Source organism: Thermobia domestica, chromosome 18 (genome assembly GCF_964235325.1).
Source record: "Thermobia domestica chromosome 18, izTheDome1.hap1.1, whole genome shotgun sequence".
In the NCBI taxonomy this organism is placed as follows: domain Eukaryota; kingdom Metazoa; phylum Arthropoda; class Insecta; order Zygentoma; family Lepismatidae; genus Thermobia; species Thermobia domestica.
In genome coordinates, this window is record NC_137471.1 from 139,892,776 (window position 1) to 139,920,200 (window position 27,425).

Below are 27,425 nucleotides of genomic sequence, written 5' to 3' on the forward strand. Positions count from 1 at the left end.
TGTTTCCTGCAGTAGTCAGGCCTTTAGTATGACGCTAATCATACGTCAAAACGACTCTGCATAAGGCCCCTTGAGTCTTAATATAGTTGAACTTAATCTTTGAAGCCCTAAACTCATTTCGTTTAATATTAACTTCTCAATGCTTGGATTAACCGATTTAGAAGTAGACAATAGTTAACTTGTCGATGAGACTTTAGCGTCCCTTGTAGCAACGATGCTATGTAGAACATAGTCCTACAAACAAACGTGGGATCCGAACATATGCCTCTACCGGGAATCGAACTCTGGCCTTTCACACCAAAGATATGTTCGCTAACCATATATCCACAAAGGAACTTACTAGAAGTATATAATGTGAGTGGAGATTTTTCTCCCTTATTCCTCCTTCAAACTTGTTGATTGATTATTTGATTTGTATTTAACTCTAGCAGTGAGCAGAGATGCTATACAGGGTGAACCGGAAAGATGTGCACAAACTCGGAAGGTGATTCGTGACATCAAAAGAAGACAAGAAAATTCTCTTGCATGTTGTTGAATTTTGTGTCGTGTACGAGTGACAGGGGTCCAAACTTGGGATCAAAAGTCGAATCCTGACAAGTGGAGCGAAATAAAAAGATATGCACAGCGTACACGGCGCGGACTTCGACAGCATGCAAGAGGATTTTCTTGTCTTCTTTTGATGTTACGAATCACCTCCCCGAGTTTGTGCACATCTTTCCGGTTAACCCTGTAAAGAATAAGACCTATAGCTTATCTGAAACAGTATAGTGCGTTTGACGCTCTTGCACTGCGAACTTAGCTGTCTCCTGTTCGTACGCTCTTTTTTTTTTTTTAAAGGAAGACTCGGGTTCAATTCCCAGTGAATATTCATCTGGTTCGAATCAGGCCGGTAGCCAGCCCAAAAATGTAGGGGGTGAGCGGCTGAAGTTAAGGGGGCCCCGATCCTACTATATTATAGTTCATCATCATACTATAGTTCATTTGCAAGCCTACCGTGAAAATTTTAGGAGGCAGCAAAAATTTAGGGAGCCCGGCCCCCCTCGACCTCCCTGGATACGGGCCTGGTTCGAATCACACTGTGAGCTGTAGATCCCTGTCTCCTATACTCTTATTTCTGAAAGTAACGCTAAACTCCAATCCAACCACTGGGTATTGAACTCAGAAACCTCGTTCACCGAGGATATGCGCATTAGCCACTTTTTAAAATTACTTTTATATTTAAGCAAAAAACTAAAACACTAAATATATCTATCTTTTCTTTTTCCTCGCTTTATTGTGAAACATTTTCTCTTAAATTTTCTCTTAACACCTGACTTTACTCACCTTATTTCTACCTTTTCAAATTAGTAAAGGCAAATTAGTAAAACTGCTTCATTCCTGAATTGTGCACATGGAAACATACACAATAAATATGCCTGTAACTTTTTACCAAATGAACGTATCTTAAAACTATTGCTACCATTGTTTTTCTGCTTAAATTCTAGTCCAAAATCACGTATCATATTGTCCTATTCCTATTTACAAAACTTGACTGAATTCAAGATGGCGGATTTTAAGATGGCTGCTGTCAAGGTTCACCTTACCGTACGACTTCCTCTTAGGTATAGTATGTACCTACATTGTTGGTATTGACTTTTTATTATTAACAGGCCGTTTACAAGGGGTGGTATTGAACGTATTGCCCAATTGTCGACATGGATACGCGACATTTCAATCTGCCATTTTGGTTAATTCCACTTCGAAAACGCAGCTGCTTTTTTGTGTGTGGTCTTTCTGTCGGACTTCCTTCCTCTGAGTGAAATTTTACGGTAGGTTTCGATATGAGCTCATTCATACTTCCCTTGTAAGAAGTATTAACTTATGTATTTATAATTTAGTAAATAAGGTACACCACAGTACACTAGAAAAGAATCTAATAACATACAATTAAATAATAAGACATTGATACACTACCCCATAAATCAATAATCACTCAGGGGGCGCGGTGGCTCAGTGGTAGAGCGTTCACCTCCTGTGTATGGGATCCCTGGTTCGATCCCAGCTCGCGCCGTGTGAACTTTGTGGTGGACAAACACCTTGCTCGTGGGTTTTCTCGGCGTTCTCCCGTTTCCTCCCACTTTCTTTATTCCACCATTTCACTCATCACTCATCATCACCGTCTCCTTTAACCTAACCGGCATAACGTGGGACGTAAAACTTGAAGATTTTTCAATAATCACTCACTCAGTGATGTAATCACCATCTTTGTCAATGACCGACTGCCAGCGTTCAGGTAGTTCAATGCCTCTCCCATAGAGGGCCGCGGTGGCTCAGTAGCAGAGCGTTCACCTCTGGTGCTAGGGGTCCCGGGTTTGATTCCAGCCTCCGCCAAGTGAACTTTGTGGTGGACAAACACCGTGTGCGTGGGTTTTCTCAGGGTTCTCCAGTTTCCTCCCACTTTCTTCATTCCACCATTTCATTCATTACTCATCATCACAGTCTCCTTTAGCATAATCGTGGGACGTAAAACTCAAGATTTCATTTCATTTTTTGCCTCTTCTATAGAACTATTCTGGTTTTGAGTTCGAAAAATCTGTTAGCCAGTTCCTAGAAGAAGTTTCATAATGAAACTCTTGTCCCTCGATGTTGTTAGAGAGAGATCGGAAAGCATGGAAATAAGAAGGAGCGAGGCCTGGTGAATATGAAGGATGAGGAAATTGTTTCCGACCAAGTTCAGTAATCATATCTGTGGTCATTCTGGCCACCATATGCGCTCAGTAACCATATGTGGGCGTTCATTATCACGGAGTAACAACACAAGATTTATCAATTGCTTTTTTTTCAATAGCAACAGCGAGTCGTCTTGGCTGTTCAGTATACACAGTATCATTAATTGTTTCATTTTTTGGTAGCAATTCATGGTGAAGAACGCCTATTTGGTTCCACCAAATATACATGATATTTTGAGGATGTGCACGGTCCTTCGCATGGCGTATTACTTTTTTCGATGGGCTCAGACATTCGTTCCTCTCCTTTAACTTGACATTCAGGCATGATTTCTCGTCACTTGTAACAATGTTCCCAAGGAATGGTTTGTGCTTATCACAAGCCAAATGGTAACAGGGCAACAAAAACGAACATATGGATATTCGCTTATTTTTGTTGGTGTCGCTTAACACATGGGGTACTCATGTATCCAATTTTTGCACCTTATCCAATGAATACAAATCGTGCACTTCGATTGTATGATCGCATTCAATAATTTGTGTCAATTTCCACATTGTTTGGAGAGGATTATCGTGAACCAACTGATTTAGGAGGTTTCCATCAAAATGAGAAAATTCCGAAACGTGATACATCATATAAGTCGAATTTTCTTTGGGGCTGCGGTGGCTCAGTGGTAGAGCGTTCACCTCTGGTGTTTTGGGGTCCGGGGTTCAAACCCTGCTCCCGCCAAGTGAACTTTGTGGTGGACAAACACCGTGTGCGTGGGTTTTCTCGGGAATCTCCCGTTTCCTCCCACTTTCTTCATTCCACCATTTCATTCATCCCTCATCATCACCGACTCCTTTAGCGTAACCGGCATAATCGTGGGACGTAAAACTCAAAAATTGCATTTCATTTCGAATTTTCTTTCTCGGAAACAAGAAAACCATTTCCGTGCCGTCCTCTCAGAACGTGCTTCATTCCCAAACACACTATAATTTCTTCTAGTGGCTTCTACAGCACTAGATCCTGGATTAAACTCGTAGGGTAAAATGTGTCGGAAGTGTTCACTTTTTTTCTGCCTTGAAAATAGCCAAAGCGAGCCGTTAACAACATACAAATTCCTGTTTATCAATAAACAAACCTGGAGCGTCATTTCAGGTTTTGCTTGGAGGGGGCAACACCCCTTGATATAAGTAAAATTTCGCATTTTTCACAGATTTACTACTATTTTATTGATAAAATCTATATAAATCTCAAACTCAGAGAGAGGGGGGGAATTGCCCCTCCCTGCCCTCGCTAAATGACGCCCCTGAAACAAACTCCAAACTAAAGATAAACAATTGAATAACGAGAAACGAAGGCTTCACCATGCAGTGTTGCCAAACCAATAAAGAACGGCGTGTACTTTTGCACTCACCGAATTATTGGTATTCTATTTTAATTGCATAATATTTATTTAACTTGTATCTGCGTTATATTATAGGTATATCTGTGGTGACTTGCTGGATATAAATCAGTACAGTTTACAGCATGGAAGTGAGTTGTGTCAGGTACTGCATCATTCACAATGTTAAAATTGGCTATGGATGTACTAAATAAAGTACGAGGGAGAATCGGAAACTAAGGTTTCAAGGCCGATATTTATGTAGTTTCGTCCGTTACAGAGGAATGAAGAGTGTGCGATAATTTTAATACATGGAGTTGGCAACTGTGCAGAGTTTTAGCCCCTGTCATTTACAGTGCTAGTTGTATATAAACAGAAATGGCGACTTTTTTGGAAAACTGGTTTCGCGAATCGCCGTTGTCACACTCGTCGAGATTTTGGAAAGAGAACACACAGGGTCTGCTGACCGATACTGTGAGACCTTGGCCGGATTGCGAGAAGCAATCAGGAGGAAATGACTAGGAATTCTCGCCTAGGGCCTAATCTCCCTTCACGACAACGTGCGCCCTCATACAGCAAAGAAAAACACCACGTTGTTGAAGGATTTTTGCTGGGAAATCATGAACTAGCCTTCCCAGTACCCGAATCTTGCTCCAAGCGGCTTTCGTCTATTTCCGTACGTGAAGGAGCGCCTAGGATGCCGTCCCTTCATTTCAGGCGAAGTGGTGAAACATTTCGTGAGAACGTGGCTCAACACGCAAAGATATGATTTTTACCAGGAAGAAATCTTCAAACTCATCCCACGATGCGACAAGTGCCTCAACCGATATGGAGACTATGTCGAAAAATAACCTAATGCATGTACTATTTGGTGGATGTATAGGTTGTATGAAATAATATATACACGTTTCATTGCAGACTTTGTAACCTTACTTTCTGATCACTCCTCGTAATTACAAACACATATCATTGATTTCAGTATTATTTAATTCCTGTAAGCAAAATGAAATGACATTTTTAAGTTTAACGTCCCACCGTTATGCCGGTTAGGCTAAAGGAGACGGTAATAATGAGAAATGAGTGAAATAATTGAATGAAGAAAGTGGGAAGAAACGGGAGAACGCCGAGAAAACCCACGAGCACAGATTTTGTAAACCACAAACCCGCCAGCTGGGATCGAACCAGGGACCCCAAGCACTGGAGGTGAACGCTCTATCACTGAGCCACCGCGCCCCCTAATTCCTGCAAGTGTCAATGGAACATAAGATATATATATCTTTTTACTCCCCTTGCAACATTATAGTATACATTTGACAAGACTAAGCACATACACAAATTATGAATGATATTTTCTGAACCTGAGGATGGGAACAAAATTTGCATTGAGTCTTTTTCATCAGTCTGGGAAAATAAATACAAAATGTGAAGGAGGTCTAGGCGCACATCCAGATTTTTTTGTTTTGTTTGTAAGGGGTCCAATTCCAGCCGAAGAGACGAAAAGTAAATATTAAGTACTGTTATCTATATTCTCAAAAAGAAATGGTAGAACTAGATCTTTTTTAAGAAAACAAAGAGTACAAATGAATCACATCTTTGGCGTACATCAATAATTTCTCTGCTAAACAAATACAGTATTATGAACAAAGTGCACAAATACATATAGAGTAAGGAAGGCTTTGGGGGGTGGGGGGTCCAGTCGCCTGGGTGCGCCCAGGCACGTAGCCAGGATTTCGCAATAGGGGGGGTCCGTGACGAAATACTGTAGTTATCATACCAGGTGCTCATCATCTAAATTATTTTACTGGCAACATATATTTGTTCGTTTAGCCAGGATTTCGTAATGGGGGGGCGTGACATGAAATACTGTGGTTACACGCCAGGTGATAGATCAATCTAAACTATTTTACTGGCGACATACCCATATTAGTTTGTTAGGACAATAAAATGTGGATTGTGTTAGTAAGTATTTTAATTAAAAAAACTATGAAGAAATCTTGAGTAAAAGAATACAAAACAGTATTGAGAAAGATATAGTCTTCCGAAGTCATTTGAACTCGGTTCTACTTGTCTTCCTTCTTCTTCTTTTTCTTATCTTCGTTTACTGCCGTCAAGGATAGCAACGAGATACTCTTTCGGGAGTAAAGACATCCTATAGAACGGATTAGTATTGCCGCGAAATTCAAAATGGCTCATATTATTGGTGATTCTGAGCATTTCTTAAGTTCTACCTGAGAGTCTATCTCATCGAACCGGTTTATCGATCGTCATAGGATTAGCATGGAGATAGGTGGAATTCGGAATGCTTGGTTACAATAATATTCATTTTCAACTTGAGCTGCCCTCCATTTCCTCCACACAAAGCTCCTCATAAGAAAGAGTAATCAAACGCTTGTACTTTTTACGTATTATACTTTTTACGTTGATTCATCTTTTTCTTGTTTCTTTTTGTTTCATCCTTCCTTAATATTTTCATTTCTGGATCCGAAGGGGGGGGGTCCGGACCCCCCGGACCCACCCCTTGGCTACGTGCCTCGTGCGCCCCTCTGTAGGTTCTACAATCCCAAGTGGATTGTAGCAGATTGTTTTTTGTGACTTTGGCAACACTGCAATAGCAGTCTCTTTCTAGTGATTCCTTACGATCTAAGATTGTCCAAGGTCGCGCCTTCGTCAGAGGGTTCGTAGAAACAAAGTTCGTTCCGGGAAGCTGTTTATATCAACACACTATTTGCGTAATAGTTCTTGTTTTCTGTATTTCAACAGAGTTTTTTGTTCTTCAAATAGCTTCATAATCATGTAATCGGAAGCTGAATTCTTACCAAATAAGATTATCAACAGATCAACAGTGGTAAGTAGTATCACTTTTATAGTTTAGCAAGTTCTTTCAGCCGAGAAGATGCAAAAGACGTGCACCTTACTCCTAACTTGTGTTCCATAACAATGATTTCTCAACTGTGCTACTTACGACTTATTCTGCTATTAATGATGGTTTTTATTATCTTTCACAATAAATAAATAAGTAAATAAAACAATGCAAAGTCTTTCGCGATATAGCGTCTTTTATCCTTTACTATGAGAATAAAATCGATAGGCGTGCCTTTTTAGAGCCTCGCAATTTAATTAAATATTTTAAAGATTTTAAAGGCCCATTCCCTAACGAAATTACTAAATGCATTACTTTGTAGTTCACACAAGACATTATGGAAAATTTAATAAAAAGAAAAAATAAAACTACGTTCTTTCACACCTTGAAACATAACTACATTAGTCACCTACAGTGGCGTAGGAAAGGGGAGCCAGAGATCCCCCCCCCCCAAAGAGGCCCAATTTTGGTACTTCAATGTTTGTAATTGTTTATATATTTTTATGTTTATATATTTTTTGTTTGTAATTTTTCTATATATACCTATAACAGCATTTGCCCCCCCCCCCAAACACACATCCTGACTACGCTACTGGTCACATATTTACAGAGTATGTGGTTCGTTGGATCCGTACAGGACCCCCACCCATACAACTAATGTTCGATTCTTCCTCGTGCATTGATTTTGTTTTTTCATTGATCAGGTAGGACAACATCGAAAAGAAAAATATGAATACAATTTTAAGTGTGATTCGACATTTTGCAGTCTTTTTATATATTTATTTATTTTGGCAAGTGAAGAGGATAAAGTAGGATTTTACAAGCATATAATGACCTTTCTAGATTTTTAAATATTAAAAACTAGGAACAGGTTTATAGCTGAAAATTCTTTCAGTTTAACATCCCACGATTATGCCTGTTAGAGTTGAGTTGAGTTGAGTTGATTTTAGTGTAGCGTCCCTTTCAGTGGACCTACTGATTAACGTGGAATCCAAACCACATGAGCTCCCGCCGGGAATCGAACCCGGTCTCCCACGCCAGAGGCGCGTACGCTAACCACTTAGCTACGAAGGAGCTCCATTATGCCTGTTAGACTATAAGAGAGACATGTGATTAACGTATTTAATCGTAGCTCTCTGGACTACGATTAAAAGCCAAAGAAACGAACTTATCTATTTAAATATACAAGGGAGAGGGCAGAAGCCAAACTCTATAAAATCTGTCACAGTGAAATAAAACTTGCAGAATTTGCTCTTCACGAAGCTCTTAAAAATAACTAATATTTCAATTTTTCTTTTCCATATTTGGCGAAAGCAAAGGGAAAATATTCCCTCATGTAATGCCATTAATCATGATTTGGCTCTTGATTCAAGCATAGAAGGACTGGAACGTTTGGAATGAAACTTGTATCATCAAGGGCTCTTCGATCTACCACTTAAAACAAGCTAATAACTTATCTATTACATACACAAGGGAATAGACAGACCCCATAAAACTTGTCCAAATTTAACAAAATTTTGCAGAATGACGCTCTGGAAAATAAAATAATATGGAAATTTATTTTTAATAATAAAGATTTATTCTTAAAATATGTTTAAAATTTTAACCTTTAGCAATTACTTAAAGAAATATAATTATTATATTGGGAGTATGGCGTCTTAAACTTCCAAGGTGGAATGTTTCTGGAGTTACAAAAGCTTCACATTTGAAAAAAGAGGTTGCCACACTAAGAAAAATTGGTTATCCAGACAGCAGTATATTGTACAAATACACGGAATCCTTATGTTTACTACAGAAATCGGTACGGAGCATACGTTATCCATATGCTACATACGTTTCCCGCTTAGATGTTACATCATGCCTTTGCAGGATGTCTGATATCTAACAGTTTTCTGTATATTACACACGTGTTACATGTACAAGCTATATTTTACATACAGTAGCGTATACGGGTTTGTTGGCTTGAGCTACCACTAACCCTTTATAACACCTGTACATTAGTAATAATAATATAGCTCTCCCTCTTTGGAATAATGAGTAATTGCTAGGGAGCCTAATTTCCCTCTAGTTACGTCTATGCTTTGGATAGATTGTAACCCTACTCACCAGAGTAAATGGAAGTTCTGCGAGCAATAAAGAACGTTGAAATAGTCGATTAACCAATGAATGAGGCTCAGTTTGTAAGAGCTTTCTTAACGTAACGCAAATAATGAAACAATAATTATACAGCTATGCCGATTCTCGCAAAATACTGTAAAACACAAAAGTTCAATTGCGTTGACGCAAACCACTACAGAACGAAATTCCACAGACCCCAAAATGCGCTGTCGTTTCGTTACCCGTATAATTTTCTTGTACTCTTCGCTCACGCCCAAGAAACCGATTTCTCTAGAGGCAACTGGTCCTACCTGGCAGGCCGTTCGTACTCTGTAGATGTAGATGGAGCGAAGGGGAATGTACTCATAGCTACACGATTCTTGCTGCAGAGAAGTTTCTACTGTTTTGCGATGTCCAAGGCGATGTCGACAGTGGGCAAAGAAGATGGTGGATGTTTATAATACATAAAGTTCTCAGAAAATTGTATCATTTAAAGAAGATACTGAGGCATAAAATTATTAATATACAAAGTAAATTAGTTTATATTATAATAACTTTATTTTGTAATATTCTAGAGCTACCACCGGTAGGGCGGTACCGGTACCCCTCAAAATACATCACTGGTTACATATGTCCATCTGTATGTGAGATTCTGACCGCTTACATACAGTTCTTTCTTTCATACGGAAAGTACGTTTATTCGGAACATATATACGGAAAATATGTATAAGATGGTATCGTCCTACTTACGACAGTTTCATGTGCGACGGGAACTGTTAACTGTCCTATGAGCGACCGATTTGATCTGTTAACTGGCTTATGAGTCACCGATTCGTTCTGTTAACTTGCCTATGAGTCACCGATTCGTTCATCTCTCGCAGGACTCAATAGTTCATCTAGCTATAAGGGATTATGTCAGATTGCTATACGACAAGCTTTCATGCATAACTCAAAATAAGCGGGAAGGCGAATTAAGCCATTAGTTTACGTTTTGGCAGCTCACAACAGGGGGAGAGGTCACTTAAAGAGTTTGTTTATCTTTTGGATTGTAGCGCACTGCATTGTAATTGGTGGGATTGGTTGGGAATAGCCTATCAGATATAAGGGATCTCAAAAGAAGTCTAACAAGTAGATAATTGGCGAAACTTTCCGTATTGGCGAAACTAAAATATATTGCTTTGCTTAGTGAACAGTTAGATTTGAATTAAATTAAGTACAGAAAGCAGAGCTTTTGAAGAAAGGGGTGTTACAATTGGATTTTCAATAATTAATTACATAGAAATATACTTTTCATGGAAATATCACTATTGTTTCGTCAAGTTATTTGTTATGTTTTATTTCAAATCTAACTCAAAATTAAAGTGTTTTATTTGCACTGACAGTAGAGGGAAAATATATTTGACGAAGAATATGAGTGGAAGGTACATTTTTCATAGCAAGGTTATTCGGGCGCTAATAACGCCAGAGGCAAACATATTTTACGAGAGGGAATCATATCATCTTCCTTTATCTCAATGTAAATGAATCGGTCGCTAATAGGACAGATATCAGTTCCTGTCGCTTCTAGCACTAATTCGTATAAGATTACATTTTCGTTATACGTTTGCTGTACGTTAAGTCCAGAAACCACAGAATTTACACATGTAACCTACGTTTTTACGTACGCCACATACATCTTTTTCTCAGTGCACACTTGTATATACATGTAGGAACTTACATTATTATTGTATTTTAGATGTATTATTCCATTTCTGTGGTGTTTTAATAATCTTTAAAATTACATAGACCGTACACAAATTAGAAATCCAATATAGATAATTTGTAAAACTCATGTATCCTAAATAAATAAATATTCTTTCTTTCCCTATTTGGTGCGAGCGGGGGCGGAGCATATTCCCTTATATAATGCTAAAAGGCCGGAGAGTTATGAATACTGCAAGTTAGGCTTCAATCGTTCCGCTACTTCTAGGCTAGACGCAGCACCCGTAAACTTACCCGTAACAATTCTGGCGCCAGTCGGTAGGTTTGGGGAAGCTGGTGCCCAAATGGAGATACCCAAAAGTCTCACCCTCTATTTCATACACAAACGAGACTTCTTGTGCATAAACGTGCACAAACGATACACATCAACGATTTAGACCACTTTGGAGTCAATTGGCATTCGTTGGGGGTGCAATGGCACCTAAATTAGATACGCACATATCCCACACATACTGATATGCATAAACAAAAATTTTGCATGCACAAACGTGCACAAACGATTGAGACCATTTTGGCGCCAATAGTTTCATCCCAACCGGTGGTGAGCCCGCAACCTCCGCCACTGGAAACAGAAGTTTTCCCGTTACTTGATGTTGAAAACGAAATAGAAGAATATCCCCCTACACCTTCACCAACAGTGAGTAATTCCCCGGTGGAGAATTGGGAGTTGGAAGAATTTTTGAATTTGCCATGTGAGTGTACTGTGGAACGTACGTCATTGGATTGTATAAAAGACTGTATAATATAGTGGAAACCAGACGATATATGTATTTGTTTTGCTTGCGGGTTCGGAGACGGCAGTCAATGGACACACGATTGTTTGCTGTTGGATACGGAATCTCTTGAACGGAAAGCTATAGATGCTGTAACGAAATTTGAAGTTCGTGAAGAATTATTATCAATTTACAGAAAAAAGCATGGACAGCCTTTTGCGATGATATGGAATTTCATTGAACGTTTCCGAGATCTCGTGTGGGACTTTGAATATAGACCCATTTTATTAAAAATTTTACTAGAAAAAGATTATGGGAAATACGTGGCCATATGGTAAATTGTGTATTGTTTGATTTCCTTTTATTAGTAATCATGTATTGTGATAGTGAGAATTGTGGACAAAACATTAGTGAAAGTTGTGTGTTAGAAACGATAACTGTATACTTACGCTCAAATGAAATAAGTGGTATGCAGCATAATCCTGGAACTTTTCTTGAAAAGCACTTGTTGAATGATAAGACTTTAGTAGAACTCTTTGAAATTTTTCATGAACGTCATCGTGAAATTTCAATCACAAACTTTGTTAAAAACTGATGAATGTTTAAAAAATACTGAATTTATTGGACAACTTATTCCAGTTGTCATGGAACGTTCGTGTGAAATTTCAGTTTACCATAAAATGTATATTGTAGACATACAGGGATTTAAGATTTCCCCGAATGAATTTGTGATACGTGGATTTTGTCTTACTGCGTGTGATGATACATTAAATTTTCATTGTTTAGTAAAAGTACCATGCGAATTTAACGATTTACCAATAGGTTGCCAAAAACAAATCGATTGGCTTACAAACCACTTGCACGGCTTGTCCTGGTCTAGTAAGACTGGCTATCTCGTATCATTTATTCGGAATATTATGTATGATTTTTGTGCATCAGATGCAACTTTCCTTTGTAAAGGTGGGGAAAAATCCATTTGGATAAAGAAAATCTTTGCGTTAGCAAACGTTGTGGATCTGGAAAGAAAAGGTTGTCCACCATTAGCAGAATTACAAGGTACCCTTTGTAATGAAATTTGTTCATTTCATAAGCAAGTAGAATCAAAATCGGCATGTGCATATCGAAATACACAACAATTGAATTATTGGTGGAAAAATGAGCGATCCACAACCCTTACTAAGGAAATAGCAAGTTTAATGTTTTCATTGTAATCTTAAAATTATTGTAAGAAAGAGATTAAAAGTTTAAAAAATTGGTATTTATTTATTTCTAAAAATCTACAAACATCTACTTTTTTCTTTTTCATTATTTTTTCTACATGTTTTTTGACAAGCTTATCATTATTTTTTAATTTTTTATGATTAAACATTGCAATACATTTGTCAAATGAAACACCACGTATCATATAATACATAAAATATAATACAAAATATCCACACATGATAGAATGATTATCTTGAACTTGTACAGTATTTACAAAATACAGTTTACAATTCCTTTGTAGGAACTGTTGACTTAGTTTACGCACACCCTGTGCCAGAGAATCAAAATAGTACCCATGTTTATTGTTATTGATATAAATCGCTACCCAATGGCTACCAGGTAAATCAGATTTGTCCAAATTAATAATCAGTCCTACAGTGTGTTGAACAAGTATAGGTAAACGATCAATGGAATAAATTCCAGTCACATTTGCACCGGTAGTACAGTCCTTTAGTAACACTTGTAATAATTGATCACTATACATGTTTATTAGTCTATTTCATCCTTACTTTCCTCCTCTTGTTTTATTTTTGATGGAACATACGTTGCACTATTTGGATTTACGTATAAAACATAACCATAGACTTTTAAGTATTCGGCATATAATAAAGTTTCACGCACACAACACTTAAATTGTCCAAATCTATGTTTTAAATAAGCACAAGAGTAAACATGAAATCCCAAGGAAGACGCTTTTGGGCACTGTAAATCTTCTAAATTCACAACAGTCCGTTCCAATAGTTGCTGCAGATAGTCCTGACGTGTTTTACCATAAGTATACAAGGTACAGGTATTAGCACAATATTGTTTCAATATAGTAGGTAACAATGAGTAATCTACATCGCCATTGTACCAGTCAATACCATAATCATGTTGTACTAGATGTTTATTCGAAAGTATGAGCGGCACACGTAATTCATGTAATGGATATGGTGGTTTAAAAATCCAGCTTTGTACAAAGGGGATATCAGGATTTACAATTGCAAGTTCCTTAATAATAATATGATCATCATTATCGTTGAACGCGGAGAAGTGAACAATAACCCTCATGGCACTCAAATGACGAAATTTTACATTGTATGATCAGTATATACATTCCTGTCTTTATCGATTTGAATGAGAGAGTCAAATTGAGCGTACACAATACATGTAATGGAATTTTGTAAAGGTTGAGAAAATGATAATTCTAAATTGACAGGGGAATCACATATGACATCCCACGTAGAATCATTTAATGTTCCTGTTGGAGATAGAATGAACGGGTACAAAGTGTATCCATGTCGAAATTCTTCACGGGAAATTGTATGTGAATGATCTTGATAATATATACCGGTACCGGAAAACAGAGTGGAATATGTTTGAACATATAATCCATTTTCAAAGTTAGGAGTGAGGGGTGTCGGTGGAAATGATTTTGAACCAACTTGTAATTGCAGCTTGTTAACGTTAAAATGTTGAAATTCAAAAGGATTTACATGTGTTCCATGCCAGCATTGATTTGCATAGCTAAGTCGGCAGCAATATCTAGACGCCGCACGTGAAGTGTTACGTCTTCAAGTTTGACTTTATATGCTGTATTTTCAGCAGACATTAAACAAGACGTATCTTTTGTACGATGTAATTTTACACGTAAGCTTACTTTATTAGGAAGCATACATCCCACACCGGCAATATCAGCATGGATACGGCCGATATCCGAATGATGCACTATTTCTAACATACTGGGCACGATTTGTAAATTCAGTATTTGCATTACCTAATACATTAAATTGGTTTGCAGTATCTTTATACCATAATCCCCCAGTTAAATGGGTTCGAGCGGCATCACTACAATAATTTAATAATGTTTCGATATAAGCACGGTACGGATATGAACCAGATGATGAACTAATTAATTTATCGTTTAATAAAACATCAACTTGACTAAATAACAAATGAAAAAAATTATTTACAGGTGCAACAACATCCGCCGCAACTAAATTTGTATTATCGTTTTTTGTAATTTTACATTTTACATAGAGATACAAGTATGCAGTGTGAATAAAATCACCTATTTCACCAGGTACAACAAATTCAATTGGTCCTTCTGACGATAAAGTAGAAACCGGACGATATTCAACAGTGGAAGACGACTCAATAGCAGTTTGAGTCATTGGAATAGTAAACAAGAGGACCGAATTGTACAATAGCAGGAGCCTTACGTTTTCGTGGACGTCTCTTACCACTGCCGGTTAACAACTGACTAAGTTTATTTGCAGCTTTAGTTTTTAATGTTTCTCCAGCTTCTTCTACGCGAGCACGAACGGATTCTTTAAATGGACGGTCTTCTAGTAAATCACCTGCAACTTGCATTCCTGTTTGTAACGCTTGCCGGCCTACAGCTTTGGCACCTTGCTTTAATAAAGGCAATGCAAAACGAAATAAACCTTTAAAGAAACTACCAATCCCATGACCCCGTTGATAAACTGGACCTGAAAAGAAGGGAAGGCCACGTCCCCGCTGATAATACGTATGTTGCTTTTTCATTTTCCAGGAGAACGTTTAAAATGAAGTGTCACTGTCAATGTCCCGGAACGAAATGGTAAATTTCGTCCTGCGTGGTCCTTTAGTAGTATTTCAACACTGTTAAAGCAAAATTTAGAGAGTGGTATATAGTGAATATCTTGATATTGTAACGTTTGAACTTTTCCATAAGTCATATTGCCAACAGTTGCAATACGTAGTAAGGGAGCTTGCGTATCTCCCACCAATTGATATTCAATAAGATCAGTATACACAAAAATTTGAAAAGGATATCCAATATCTAAGTATGGTTGTTTAAATCCCTGTTTTTGAATAACGAGATCATTTTTTTCATGAAAACCTAGTTGTATAGCCAAAGTAGGTGAAAGTGTTATAAATTCAACGTTTGGTTCAGAAGTAACATGAATAATATTGGAAGCGTTAAATCGTATAAATTCTGAAACTTTATTTAATTCTTCCAGTATGTGTTCAATGTTTGCATAATATCCAGGAGTAATTTTACTTTTCATAATTTCATGACCTTCTAATTTGTACCAAACGATATTTTCATCTTCGGTGACATTATGACACGTTAAAAGAATATGTATTTTACTTAATCCGACACACCAATCCGTATCTGTTAAACGTACAGTATTTTTCAAATTATTAATGAAATGGGTTGGACTATTTTTAGGATAAACGTCTGTACTTGCATTTGAAACCAGTGTAATGTAGAAGCTGTCTTCTATGCTTTCAGAAATCATTTTCGTTTAAAGTGAAGTGTCAAGTTCGAAGTTCCAAAACGAAATGGTAAGTTTATACCGAGTTCATCTTTTAAGTTTACTTCTATCGTATCAAAATATTTCTTTTCAACTTTCACGTACTGCGGGTTATGAAATAAAATATTTTTGATTCGTCCATACCGCTCGTAAAATATACTAATTTTACGAAGTAAAGGTCCAATTTCTTCTTGTTGTTTTACAATATCCACACATACGTTAACTTCTGTTGGAATATTATAATCAAGGTTACAGGGATATTTTCCCTGAGGAGCCAGAAATTGTTCCCTATGTTGATCTTTTATATACACCACTGAATTATAAAAATTTGAATTTTCTTTCATAAAACCGAGTATATGTTGTAAACCTTTTGTTATGTCTAGAATACACCGATCACGTGACCGGAAGGAATGTTGAATATACACTTGATTCTTAAAATAATTATATTTTATTATACGTACTTTCTCGGGAATTAGATTTAAGATGGCTTTAATGGATGCATAATATCCCTCCGTTACTTTAACAGGATATCGAATATATTCACCATCAATAAATGTATCGATTGTAATTTGTTCACCCGGACCAACATTATAAAAACTTCACGGTATATTAATTTGTGTTAAGCCCACAACCCACTCTCCGTCCGTTAAATCTATGGCCCTTGCAAGTTTTACTCGAAATGAGGATGTTGTATTATCAAAAAGTGTACTACTTGCGTTGGAAGATAACGTCACGTAAAAACCGTGTTTCAACGACGAATTCATTATGCAGACTGAATACTAGATACTCGAATCCACGAATTCATACTTTCTGGGTAGCCTAACCATTTTACAAAAACCCAGCCCTTCTTACGTTGAAGAACTTTTTCAACTAAATAGGTTTTGTTTGAGCTTAGAAATATTTTTTTGTAATTCTTCAGCATAAAATATTCCTTTAATTTCATCACCATTCCAGTCTTTTAATTTATAAGTTACAGGATTTGATTTTATACACTTATCAACGAGAAATATTTCTCGAGACCAATTTGGCAAATAACCTTTTTCAAGCTTATGTTTATATTTAGTAATACGAACATAATCTCCTGCTTGAAATTTACAAGTTAATTTCTTCTTATGTACAGTCTTTCCGTACAGCGTATTCCACACTTGATTGATATTTGAATCATTTACTTCTGCGGGTGCCATTTTAATAGTTGAATGATAACTATGATTATAATTGTGTACAATTTGATCCAACACATCAATGTACCGATACGTATTTTCTGCAGTAAAATAACGATATATTTTACTTTTAATGGTACGAATTACTCTTTCTACTAACGCACATTTCATTTCCGAATGTACACTATAATGATTAATCCCAAAATCTTTAAACACTTTCTTTACATGGCGATTATAAAATTCTGACCCTAAATCAGTTTGAACGTGAATCAATAATGGCACTTGGTTTAAAATTGAAGTTATTGCATTAGCCATTTCAGGCCCTTTCTTTGTTTTCACAGGAATGCAATACAAGTACCGCGAAAAAATGTCAATTCCACATAAAATATAGCGATATCCGTCATTATACTTTGCAATATTTTGCATGTCCGCCAAATCGCATTGTAATGTTTCATTAGGACCACTAACATAATATTGTTTCCGTGGAAATGTTTTTCGTATTGGAGCGTGCATTGTATATGCATCTTGTGATGCTAACCATTCTTTAATTTTCTCTCGGGATAATTTTGTTTTACGTTCTAATGTACTAACACTGGATAAACATGCAGGATCTGAATACTTGTAATAGATTTTTGATAATTTTGTCATTTCTTATTTACGTTTTATATTCTTTCCGATACCGAAATACGTTAGCTGCAATTGCGGGAGATACTGCAGTCGAAGAAGAATGTCGTTTTCGAATTTTACTGCCAGTCACTTTCGGGGTTGTAAATGCAGGGGAAGACGGTCCTGGTGTACGTAAACTAATACATTCCCGAGGAACATTAATATCATCCAATAACGTTTTAAACGACTGTAATCCTACTAGTTGTGTTGAATATTTCCGTGTACGAACGACATCATTTACTAAATCGATAATATTAGAACCGGGAATAATATTTCCATCGATAGCCACTGTACCTGTTTGGTCCCACGAGATTTTCTGTGAATTAATGAGTTGTTTAAGTAATAAATCCGTTTTCCTTCGAAGTGTTTTTGGTACTGATTGTAATATATCGGGTACAAGAGTTAAAATACCACTATCTGTACGACTACTTGCATTTTCTGAGTCAACAATGGGTAAGGCAATAGGATTTTCCGGTGTGGGACCCGATTTATAATGTAAATATTGATGTAATACTTGCTGATACAATTTCCATTTTTGTTCTCTACTCAAATCTGTACGATGTAAGATTTTGCTCATATCTTTATCTAGTCTTGATTGATGTGCTTCATGCGTCTTTAAATTAGATTGTATTCTATGAAGTGCATTTTCTGGAACTAATAGCATTTTACGTAATTCCGAAATGTTATCTTCCAAAAATTGTTGAGGCTAAGGCACTAATGAGTGGCCCGAGAATTAATGGAAGTAATGCACCACCTTTCTGTAGTAATAATTTCTTTTTCTTTTTAAGAGAAAGTTTTGAGGAGAGAGCACGTAAGATCTTATGTCTACGGAGCCTTTGCTTCTGAATTAATGATATGGGGATATTTCCTTTTATAGTATTTTTTGCTACTTGTGATATGGTACGAATCAAATCACCCGGTGCGTTTTGAAGAATAACTTTCCGATCGGATGGCTTGCATTTCGCAAGCGTGCAGAGCGTATTATAATGATGTTTTACCTTCAACATCTTGATGCCAACTAAACATAAAACGGTGTGGCCGCGTTTTTGACACATGCACTATTTATCCGGGAAATATATTTGTTCTCAGTCGTAGGGCATCATGTGTTTGTTGTGTAAGATCAAACAATAAATACGTGTGTGGTTTTTGTGTAATTTCCTCAAAGACATTCACGAGTTCTTTGCTTTCACGAGGCATAATTTGTCTTGCTGCTAAATATTCAATTTGTAACTTATCACACGGATTCTTAAATACCAGTATATAATGTGCATTTAAACTAATATCTCGAGCATGCCGGTTTTTTGGAAATAAATTTTAAACAATAAATATTACGGTTAATTTCTTGTGGTGAGCGTACTTGGTAAATAATTTGGCCACATTGTCATTTGTTTCTGACATTAAATCATCTAATATGAGTAATGAATTTTCACTTATATCAAAAGTATTTATATCGGGGATTCCTTCCAGAAAACGTATTCTTGCATCAACGTCCAAGTTTGGTATAACTGCGCCATAACCCCATACAATTTCTTTAAAGAAAACATTAAACATATCATTTCTTTCTTTGATTAATCGATTCACAAAGTGAGTTTTACCAGCACGGGAAGGGCCGGCTATGAGAATAGTGCATGGATGTTCAAAACGTAACATCTTCGTTGCAAATGACACAATGTGATAGAAACTCTGCTTTTTATTCCCCAAAAAACGAGTCTCTGGCCAATTATTTATGAGATCTATAGCCATACGGAACAGTAACACTTTTTGGTACGACAGTCACAATGTCAGCGTCATTCGTCTGCGTTTGCTGGTTACCATTCGATGTGTCTTTAGTTCTCTTCGAGAAAAGATGCGCAAATCTGGTTTCCGAACAATTTTGGATGGCATTTCGATTACAGTTACCTCCCGATTCCCCATCACTAAATCATAAAAACTATCAAAATTAATTTTATCACTTGTTCTGTGATTTAATGTTATTCCACGTATTTTATAGACATATTTCATTTCCCCACTAGCATTGCGTAAGGCGTAGGCGTAATTCTTTGCACCTAATGCTATTACTTTACGTATTTCCCAACCTTCGGGAACTTCATTTGTTAACCCACCCAAATACGAACTTAATTTTAATGGGAGTTGCTCATCTTTTCTTTGTATAAACATGATACTGTCCGTATCGCAATAGATTACATTCTGTTCTCCAACACTTGTTAGTAGATCATACAGCCACAGTCGTGCCCATAAGCTTATAAATGCTGCCAGCACAACATTTGAAAATGCTAATAGGATATTTTCACTCTCACAGTCTTTATATTGAACAATTAAATGAGTTTCACCAACTGCTGTTACAGCTTGAATTTCATATTTAGGATCTGTTAAAATTTTTTAAAAATCCTCTGCTGTATCAACCATTGTGCACTGTGAAAGGTCTGTTCTTTGCCCCCATTTCCCGTACAGCGAATTCAAAAACAGTTTCGCTGTACTGCGCAGGCCTGGATTATATTCTATGTTCTCATAATTTAACTGTATTCCCTCATGCCTGAAATATTCTTGAATGTACTTTTCCTGCTCTTCTTTTGTACTGCATTCTGCAAAAAAGTCTGAAGCTTCTTGTTTCATTTGTAAAAAGGATTTCACATATGACCCAAATAATCCTTCACAAACATCTTTTTCCGGGACTAATAAATCAAACTCCCATATTTCATGAATTTCAATTAGCTCATACCCATTGTCTAATGCTTTGTGCAGTTCGGGGGTACCGAACGTACCGGTAATGATATTTTCAAGATCTATGTGCGTACATTCATCATCATTTTGTTCATCCATGCACGATTTACATAATCCAAAGATTAATCTACCTCCCGTAACATAAGGGAGGATTGGAAAGTATAAATCGGAGGGTGGAAGAACACTGCATTTTACAAGTCCATGAATGTTTCGCACATTGGGGAAATTGGGGCCATTGTGTACTTTAGGTACATTCACAGGCATGCCTCGTTTACACATTGTTGCGGGGTAAAGCGAAGTTACATCTACGTAAACTACGTATTCGTCCTCTGCACAGTCTACATATAACTTAAAATTTTCTGTTCTACCTCCTTGATAGGCAGATTTCGGAATGAGAGGATCACGAATATGTTTGCACCGTTGTTCGAGGATCTTCTGTATACGTTTATCACGTTTTGCCATTGCATCCCATTCACATTCCCAAATTTCTATTAAATTATAACCTAGTTTTTTCAAATAGTTGCGGCAGTGCACTGTTTGTTCGTATCTCTTTTCAAAAGTGTTGTACGCACTATTTTCTTTGCATAAAATGCTATTTCTATTATCTTTATAACAGCTTTTACACGCGTGCCAGAAACATCCCATAAACTGGTATATAGTGTTTGTTTTAGCGTCAAAACCATCGACTTTATATCTGCCAAACCGTTCCTCCAACGCGTTATTCGAAGTAACAATAGATCTCTTTGTTACGTGTTCCATATACTTCAACCATTTTAATGCTTTAATACTCTGTTGTTGAGTAAGTTGGAACCCGTTTGGAGGAATAACTGAAATTGTGTTTTCAATCATGTGATGACACCGGTACGTCAACATTGCTAGACTAGCGATTGTTGTGCTGGAAATAAAACATTGAATACCATTTGTTTTCTCTTCAATCATGGAGGTAAATTTAATTACTGCCTCCGCCAATATACGCACATCGTTCCGGCAGTACTCCATCAGTTCTTTCTGAAAATCAAAAATATTACCATTCCGTACTCGCTCTTCATGCCACAGCATAAGTTCTGCCCGGTCTGCCGTACTACGTGAGTCTCGGTCATAATAATGCAATGCCGGCCATTCTCCAACATAATTTTGATGTTCCTCTGTATTAAAGAGATATGGAAAATCTCCTTTTTTCAATTCAACATTCATTCCTAAGGTTTTCGGTAATTTGGATAATTTTACACCAAGATAAAGAAAAGTGTCCCGAAAATAAAAACGATTACTAATACTAATTTGAAATATCTTTTGGCCGTGCATAAGAACATGTGGAGTTATTTTTTGTTTCTCAATAAGTGTCCGAACACAAAATAGGCCATCATATCGCGAATTATTGTGAGCAAGTGCCACAATGATATGATACTCTGGCCTTTCCATAAGCACATGTTCAATAAACGCCTCCATGGTTGTGAAAGAAAACATACGGTTCCCGGATATTTTATCTCCGCAGTTGAAACACAAATTATCTACTCCAGTATTTATGCAGTGGAAACATACATTCAAACAACAACACAAATTTACGGCATGCTCCCGTTCACCTTTCTCATTTGGTGCTAATAGCATGGTTTCCATATCAAATATAATGTACAAAAATCGTTCAGTGCGTTTTAGTTTAAACTTTTGAACGAAACATCGATGGCCAACAGTTACGTGCACTTTACAAAGACTACAATAGTAGTCGCCGCATACATGAGGAGATTTTCTTTTTCTCACATCGTAAATTACACCACATGCGTTACACAATTTCACGTAATCACATGTGGATTTCTTTACTTTATTTAGTGTTAAATGCTTATTAAAGCAAATGCCTTCAGCAAAGTTTCTATTACATTGTGTACAATGTACTAGTTTCGCGTTAGTTTCTTTACTATGAGAATGTTCACAGTACGAACATCTCATCTGACATTGGTGAGCACTACTATCTGATTTAAATCCTTCCAAGCACGAAAAGCAAAAATTCCTCTTACCCATAAACGTAGTAATATTCTTAATGGGCTGGAAATGGCCCACAGTATCCCCTCTCTGATACAAAATAAATATCTTTTTCTCCGCATTTATTCCTGGGTAGCGTACCACAGGTGTTCTGGAATTTTCCGGTAATTCATATACTACAATTTGATAATTCTTTTTCACTAATTAATTTTGAAAAGCAACTACATCTTCCAAATCAAATCCCTGTTTCCGTTCAACGTACATTTTCGCATCATTACACAATTTTTGTGCTTTATTTTCCCAAGTTTTGCGTGTAGGCAGGGTCATATTGTATAGTGCATCCTTACTCTCTTCATGTTTTGTAATCCAATATACTATGGATTTTGGCAGACAAAGAAAATCGCTAGCCTTTGTGGCCACCACATGATCCTTGAGAAAAATACTCATTTCTGCATATTTTCTTACCGCTGCGCGTTTACGTACACCCTGTCCGTGTAATCCATCAACGATGTCAAACCGAAATTCTAATTGATTCCCTAAAAGAAATGATTCGTTGCTATTTAGTACGTTCTCCACCGTTCTAAGAACCACATCGGTATTCAAATTTTGACGTTTTCGCCATGGAACAAACACTTCTTTATTCAGGAGATTTCTGTCGGAATTTATTCTTAAACCAACAAAATCGTGGGGTCGTGTATCCCTCAGAACGGTAGAAAGCGCATAATCCATCATGGACGTAATATAATCCATGGGATTTGTAATTATATGTTGCACGTTGGTTTTACAATAATTTCCACCCCTTTCATATTGAAACGCGGGTACTCTCTCACATTTCTCCCCACAATTTCAAACATATTACACTCTCTTTCATTTCCTCCATACCCTTGCAATGGAGGGTGCTGAGAAGTAGTGGGCCGCATATCTTCTGAATAATGTGAATTATTCAGACGATCTACACGCGCATTTTCTTCCTCAATTTCTTGTAATTTTTGCCACAACATCTCTGTAAAGTCAGTTTCGGAATTTTGAATTTCTAATGGTTCATCCAAATTAATTTCATTTAATAGTGCCCAATCAATATGTAATGAATCATCATCATCATCATCATTATGTTCTGATTGAACATTTTCTCGATTTCCCGTAAATGAAAAGAACGCGGATACACTTTTGTCACTCACTCGCTCTAACTGCCCCTTCTCAGAGGCCATATAATTTAAATATGACATAAATGCTGCATCATACCGTCGATCTTCACGGAAAAATCCGTGGTCAAAGAGCTCTATAATGTCCGCTGCTGAGCAAACATTATTCAGTATGATATATTGATTATTTTTAAAATATAGGTACAAAAGCGATAGTAGATCACTTACAATTTCAGACGATCCAATATACCCTGCTGCTTGCAGGTCCACTACCTGCTGCCACGTATGTAAAACACGTTCAGCACTATTCAACCCTCTCAATCTTCCCTGGAAAATGGTTTCATCAATAATGTTAAATTCCTCGAAGTAAAACTCCATTTTTTCTGTAAAATACAAGACAAAAAGTGCAATCAATATAGGTATACAATGACTAAAAAACCTGAAAACAAACAAAATTTTGAAAATAATAATAATAATAATGATAATAATAATAATAATAATAATAATAATAATAATAATAATAATAATAATAATAATAATAATAATAATAATACTTACCGAATATTACTTTATCTCTGTTTAAGTGATGATCCAATTCAAATCCACGCCTTTCGTGCTCTCTGCTTTTTCTCGTTTCTATCACTTATTTCCTTCAGCACCTAAAACAGAAAAGAAAAAATGCAATTAGTTATCGTATTACAACTTTTCAAATTACAAAAATATGATATTCAACATAGCACTAACGTTCTCAACCGTATTGGCTTTGCATGGAAGAGAGCCATGGTTCGATTCGCGGTGCAGATTTTGTTAACTACCTATCCAATATAAGTTTGTTCATACACAGTAAAAATATACCATTTATAACTGAGAAAAGTCTACAGTGCAAGCAAGCGTACGGTTTTCCACGTGTAACAACCCTGGTTCGAGTTCCGGCAGTGTCATGGTTCCCTGCTCAACAAAATTTCCTTCTTACCATATACTTTCTAAATACCAGTTATACGTCTCACACAATTCATAGCTATATATAGGTAACAAGTTCACACTACAAGCATAAAATTTAGCGTACGGTTCTCCACGTGGGAAAATACTAATTCGAATCCCGGTGCAATCATTAATGTTAATTCCCTGTACTCTCCATATTACATTATACTATATCTTAGTCACGTTATAATTCCATAAAAGTACACCGAGTCATATCATTTTCAATGCCGGAAAATCCGCAATCAATTTCCGATAAAACCAAACAGTTCCGTCCCCCTTATACTCCAAACAATTACAATATGTCCCTTTCCCATATAAAAGTGAACAAGTATAATACAAGAAAACTACAACATTATTACTTACCAATCTTCCAGTCTCTCCTAGTAGTAAAATATCTTCTTCGCAAACTTAACACTTGATGTTCCTGCTGTCTTCTTTCTAAATGTACACATCATGCAAATGCATCAGTATTTATATACCCTTCAATCTTTCCAGAAGTTTCGAGTGTGTTCTTTCCCCTATGCCAACAATAATAAATTTAAAAAAGATCTCGAAGTTTCTAGTACTTTCTTTCACTCATTCCAACGATCCAAATTTCCAGAATATTTTCCAGCAGCTGCCGCGTTACATGTCATGCATATTAATGAATTAAATTGTTCTACGTGTGTGATCTGCATATTTTATTTCCGAAAGGTCTTTTCTGTATTCTGCTTGTCCAATTAACATTTCTTTTCACCGGAAACCATTTATTATGTGTCATGTTCTCTATACAACCTCCGGCCGCACTTGCATACATTATGTGTCATTAGTATGCGTAAAAAAGGTGTATCCATTTTTCACACTGTCAACCGAGTGTGTATTACGAAGTGCTAAAATGTCAGAAAAGTCCTCACTCATGAATATTCATGAGTGACGAAAACTGTTCCAATAACTACTGTGGTTTAATAAGTTTAAGGACGAGGATGAAACACTCGAAGACGCACCACGTGGCAGAAGACAGAACTAATGTCCAAAATGAACATTTTCAGGAAGCAATTGAGGCGAACAGTGGCCAGACATGTGAAGAACTGGGACTACAATTCAGTGTGAGTGGAGAAAGCATTGAGCAGCATCTCCATCAACTTGGAAAGCACTACAAGTTGGATCGATGGGTCCCACATGATTTGACTCCGGGCCAGAAGGCAACTCGAGCAGATACCTGTTTCTTTGCTGTCTCTTCTGAGGAAGGAGCTATTTCTGGATAGGGTGTTGACATGTGATGAGAAATGGGTTCTGTACGAAGCTTCACGGCGCCGTAATCATTGGTTAGCATCCCAGAAACCGGTTCCAAAACAGCCGGAAGCAGCACTGCACCAGAAGAAGGTCCTCTTGTATGTTTGGTGAACTGCTCGCGGTATCGTGTATCGGGAACTGCTACCAGCTGCTCAGAGATCATTGTAACTGTGTACTGTCAGCAGTTGAGCAGTGTTAAAGAAAAACTTAAAACTCTGGAGCCAGCACTTGTTAATCGCAAAGGGCTCCTCCTGTTACAGGACAGCGCTAAGCCCCACGTGGCTAGGGTGATCCGGGACACCATTCTACCCCTCGGATAGGAAACACTATTGCGTCCGCCATACTCCCAGGACATTGCACCGTCCGAATATCACCTGTTCCATTCCTTGGACAATTACCTTAGTGGACTCCAGTTCAAATCCCTATTAGAGGTGCAAAATGCACTTGATACCTTCTTCACTTCATGGCCCATCAAGTTCTACCGGGATGGAATCTATGGCCTTCCAGAGCGTTGACAGAAGGTCGTCGATGCTGATGGGGACTATTTTTGATCTTCGAGGTACATTCATGTCCAAAATGATTGTCGCATATCTATAACTGTCTTCTTGTAAGAATATAATTTGATAATGATTTTGCAGGGTACTTTTAATACTGATACCATGTGTATAATCGGGAAATGTATATTTGTGATAAATTTCGTAGGAAAAGAATTATAAATACGAAAATTAGAACGAGTAAAACAAAATGTTGCAAAATGGACAAGAAAGTTTTATTTTCGTTTTATTGTTCTCATTTACTGCTCTTTTGACATGAAATTTCTCACATACATGTCTCTGCCGATTATACACATACTAACATTATAAGAAATACCGTGTGAATTCGTTATCAAATTATATTCCTACAAGAGTATATTTATATACATGCGACAATAATTTTGAACATGAGTGTACGTCTTAGGTGACATATCGATGTTCGAAGGTGTTGGGTGAAAAAGCGACCGAATTTTCTAGGTTACTTTTATAGAATAGAAGATATACTTATGACAAACAGTCAAGCTGTTGTCTCGAGTATTATATTCGGACATTTTACAAGTCTTTTAAATCGATAGAAGTTAAATGAAAATACTAAAAGCTGGAACTAAAATTTATCTTTGGGGGCTTTTTGGCTGCAAAGGTTTTTACAATGTTCTCAAAGGATACATTTAAAGCTAACTTATGCTCTGTTGATATGATCCTAAGTTTGGTTACTCGTTCTGTTAAGCTTTTGAGGTATTTTTTTATGATCTTTAGTTTGCTAAAACTCCTTTCCTTGCATTATATTGAAAATAAATAGTTGCCCAGTTTTACGCCAACCCCCAATCCGGGCCTGGGGTATGACCCCGTTCGATGCTAGCTACGCCACTGTATATATATATATATATATATATATATATATAGATAGATAGATAGATAGATAGATAGAT

General features: G+C 36.9%; 1 protein-coding gene across 1 annotated transcript in view; it reads left to right on the top strand.

Annotated features, from left to right (window-relative positions):
* The first annotated feature begins 6,718 nt into the window (after window positions 1-6,718).
* LOC145675821 (FMRFamide receptor-like) overlaps window positions 6,719-27,425 on the top strand; it is a 49,569-nt gene continuing 28,862 nt past the window's right edge. The window contains exon 1 of the mRNA XM_081746546.1: window positions 6,719-6,917. The gene's annotated coding sequence lies outside the window, so the exon portion shown is untranslated. The remainder of the gene's footprint in view (window positions 6,918-27,425) is intronic.